General features: G+C 41.7%; 1 non-coding gene across 1 annotated transcript; it reads left to right on the top strand.

Annotated features, from left to right (window-relative positions):
* The first annotated feature begins 4,248 nt into the window (after positions 1-4,248).
* Positions 4,249-4,322, top strand: TRNAN-GUU. The gene has a single exon. It is a non-coding gene; the product is annotated as a tRNA-Asn (tRNA).
* Positions 4,323-4,416: the final 94 nt, after the last annotated feature.

Below are 4,416 nucleotides of genomic sequence, written 5' to 3'. Positions count from 1 at the left end.
ACCTGTCTCTTGAGAAACCTGTATGCAGGTCAGGAAGCAACAGTTAGAACTGGACATGAAACAACAGACTGATTCCAAATAGGAAAAGGAGTACGTCAAGGTTGTATATTGTCACCCTGCTTATTTAACTTCTATGCAGAGTACATCATGAGAAACGCTGGGCTGGAAGAAGCACAAGCTGGAATCAAGATTGCCGGGAGAAATATCAATAACCTCAGATATGCAGATGACCCCACCCTTATGGCAGAAAGTGAAGAGGAACTAAAAAGCCTCTTGATGAAAGTGAAGGAGGAGAGTGAACAAGGTGGCTTAAAGCTCAATATTCAGAAAACGAAGATCATGGCATCTGGTCCCATCACTTCATGGGAAACAGATGGGGAAACAGTGGAAACAGTGTCAGACTTTATTTTTCTGGGCTCCAAAATCACTGCAGATGGTGACTGCAGCCGTGAAATTAAAAGACGCTTACTCCTTAGAAGGAAAGTTATGACCAACTTAGATAGCATATTCAAAAGCAGAGACATTACTTTGCCAACAAAGGTCGGTCTAGTCAAGGCTATGGTTTTTCCAGTAGTCATGTATGGACAGTGAAGAAAGCTGAGCGTCAAAGAATTGATGCTTTTGAACTGTGGCATTGGAGAAGACTCTTGACAGTCCCTTGGACTCCAAGAGGATCCAACCAGTCCATCCTAAAGGAGATCAGTCCTGGGTGTTCATTGGAAGGATTGATGTTGAAGCTGAAACTCCAGTACTTTGGCCACCTCATGTGAAGAGTTGACTCATATGGAAAAGCTGGGAAGGATTGGGGGCAGGAAGAGAAGGGGATGATAGAGGATGAGATGGCTGGATGGGATCACCGACTCTATGGACATGGGTTTGGGTAGACTCCAGAAGTTGGTGATGGACAGGGAGGCCTGGCGTGCTATGATTCACGGGGTTGCAAATAGTCAGATATGGCTGAGAGACTGAACTAACTGAACTGAACTATTAGATCTATGAAATACTGAGAGAAGTATGTTGAATTCTCCCACTATGGTGATAGATTTGTTAATTTCCCTTTTGGTCTAATAATTCTTGCTTTTATATTTTAATACTATTTTAATAGATACATATGTGTTTAGAGTATTATGTGTTTATCATGTGTTTAATCTTTTATTAGCATATAGTGACCATCCTCTTCTAGTGATAATTTATTTCTTAAACTTTAGTTTGTCCACCATATAGCTATTAATATATACCAAGTACAAACTTTTTTTTCCTTAGAATATTTCTGACATCAGTTCAGTTCAGTTCAGTTGCTCACTTGGGTCTGACTCTTTGTGACCCCATGGACTGCAGCACTCCCGGCCTCCCTATCCATCACCAACTCACATCCCATGAGTTGGTGACGCCATCCAACCATCTCATCCTCTGTTGTCCCCTTCTCCTCCTGCCTTCAATCTTTCCCGGCATCAGGGTCTTTTCAAAATGAGTCAGTTCTTCACATCAGGCGGCCAAAGTATTGGAGTTTCAGCTTCAATGTCAGTCCTTCCAATGAATATTCAGGACTGATTTCCTTTAGGATGAACTGGTTGGATCTCCTTGTAGTCCAAAGGACTCTCAAGAGTAACAATTCTTTTACATTCAGTCTTTCTGTTTATGTTTAATGTCATTCTTCTAAACAAAATAAAAATAAAATATATTTTAAAAATCCACTTTTGTTTTTAACTGGCACATTTTCTCCAGTTATATTTGTTGTGATTACTGATATATTTTGGATTTATTTCACTATCCCATTTTGTACTTTCTTTTTGCCTCAGTTTTTCTTTTCTTCTTTTCCCACCTTCTTTTGAATTGCTATCATGTGTACATGCAAAGTGAAGTACAGGAAATGTATATGTTTTTAGAATAAACTTGAAAGTTATTTTTACTTTTTGTGGCCAAGATGAAAGTAGTGATTCCCAAACTAGGACTTCATAGAGAAGTAAAAATTTCCCCCAAATGCTGGTGACCAACATAGGGTTGCTAACTTTTCGTTTTGCTAAGTTAGGAAATTAATAAAACAATCACAGCCACATCAACTGTCATCTATCCTCATCTTAATGTTATAAAAGAAGGGACATTTAAAAACAAAAATTTAAAGTGTGAAAAAACAATGTTGGCTTGGAGGTCATTTGGCAAACTTATCTGAGATACACACACACACACAGACACACACACATACATATATATATATTGTGTGTATTCTCATTTCACTGGAAATCAGTGAAAACTTGGACCTGCACCTAATCTGGAACCGTTATTAAAGGGATGCTGGTACAGAAGGAAGACAGAGATTCTATGTGTTGGTGCCCTGGGACTTGTGCAACAGAGAAAATCACTTCTTGTGAGTGCCTGGGTTCAGAGAAGAACTGGTGTTGTAACCTGGTTGGGTATGCCTGTGGCAGAGAAGATGCAGCTCAGGAAGCCTGGGGTTTTTAAATGGCCCAAGAACAAAGAGAGGAGCTTCTCTCCAAAGTGGAGAGAAGAGATGAACTTTATCAGGCCCAGCACTGGCCAGAATCTCTAGGTTGATTTCACTGGATAAGGGCCCTTGAATATTTGAATCTGGATTATGTCAGAGTGAAAGTCCATAAATTACAGGCATTTATAAACTCTATGTTCTGTCTGGGAGCCTAATAAACTAGCAGAAATCCTTCTAAACAGCTGAAATTGAAGATCAGTTTTGTTTCACTATGCTCCTTTACTTAAGTATAATATTTTTCCAGACATGATTGGATATGTGATGCAGTATTTAAAATTTTCACAGTAATAATGTTATTATAAGTTAACACTCACGCATGAACGCATAAATTGCCTAAATTGGCAAAAAAGTATGGTGATGTATTTCTCTGAGGAAAACCAAATGAACTCCTGAACCCACAGCATTCATTTTGGATTCCCCCCAAGACCCCCATCTGTGTAGATCACAACAAACTGTAGAAAATTCTTAAAGAGATGGGAATACCAGACCACCTGACCTGCCTCCTGCAAAACCTGTATGCAGGTCAAGAAGCAACAGTTAGAACTGGACATGGTACAACAGACTGTTTCAGAATTGGGAAAGGAGTAGTTAAGGCTGTATATTGTCACCCTGCTTATTTGGCTTATATGCCAAGTATGTCATTCCAAACTTCGGACTGGAGGAAGCACAAGCTGGAATCAAAATTGCCGGGAGAAATATCAATAACCTCAGATATGCAGATGACATCACCTTTATGGAAGAAAGCGAGGAAGAACTAAAGAGCCTCTTGAAGAGGGTGAAAGAGAAGAGTGAAAAAGCTGGTTTTAAACTCAACATTCAAAAAACTAAGATCATGGCATCCAGTCCCATCGCTTCATGGCGAAATAGATGGAGAAGCAATGAAAACAATGACAGACTTTCGCCGCCAAATCACCGTGAACGGTGACAGCAGGCATGAAATTAAAAGACGCTTGCTCCTTGGAAGAAAAGCTGTGACAAACCTAGACAGTGTATTAAAAAGCACAGACATTACTTTGCCGACAATGGTCCGTATAGTCAAAGTTATGGTTTTTCCAGTAGTCATGTACCGATGTGAGAGCTGGACAAGAAAAAAGACTGAGCGCCAAAGAACTGATGCCTTCCAACTGTGCTGCTGGAGAAGACTCTCGAGAGTCCCTTGGACTGCAAGAAGATCCAACCAGTCCATCTTAAAGAAAAACCAACCCTGAATATTCATTGAAAGGACTGATGCTGAAGCTGAATGAAGCTCCAATACTTTGGCCACCTGATGCGAAGAACTGACTCATTCGAGAAGACCCTGATTCTGGGAAAGACTGAAGGCAGGAGGAGAAGGGGACGACAGAGGATGAGATGGTTGGATGGCATCACCGACTCAATGGCCATGAGTCTGAGCAAGCTCTGGGAGTTGGTGATGGACAGGGAGGCCTGGCGTGCTGCAGTCCATGGGGTCGCAAAAGAGTCGGACTCGACTGAACGACGGAACGACGACGAAGAGTCAGGTTCATTCACCTTCGGCTGCTCTCGTTTTCTTAGCATCTTCCGGGTAGAAACTGAGTCCTGTCTCAGATCTAAGCAGGCGCTAGTGCGGGAAAAGGACCCACTTCTCTCTGGGCTACTTACTTCCCTGGTGCTCTGGAGGCGGATGTCTCTACCAGTTCCTACCCGGCCTCAACCACATTGAAGACACAGAACACTTCGAGTTTATTTTCAGTGACCCAAGTTGGAAAAAGGAACTCCCACCGTCTGTCTCTGTAGCGCAATCGGTTAGCGCGTTCGGCTGTTAACCGAAAGGTTGGTGGTTCGAATCCACCCAGGGACGAAGTGTAGCAATTTTGACCCTTGAAATAGACCTGTCAGTTTCTCACCGGAAACCAATGGCATTAACGTTATGAAAGTTTGCAAATCTCCACCCA

The sequence above is a fragment of the Bison bison genome, unplaced genomic scaffold (assembly GCF_000754665.1).
Source record: "Bison bison bison isolate TAMUID 2011002044 unplaced genomic scaffold, Bison_UMD1.0 scf7180017864346, whole genome shotgun sequence".
Classification (NCBI taxonomy): domain Eukaryota; kingdom Metazoa; phylum Chordata; class Mammalia; order Artiodactyla; family Bovidae; genus Bison; species Bison bison.
Note: the sequence above shows the minus strand (reverse complement) of the source record. Positions and strands in the feature narration are given on the sequence as shown.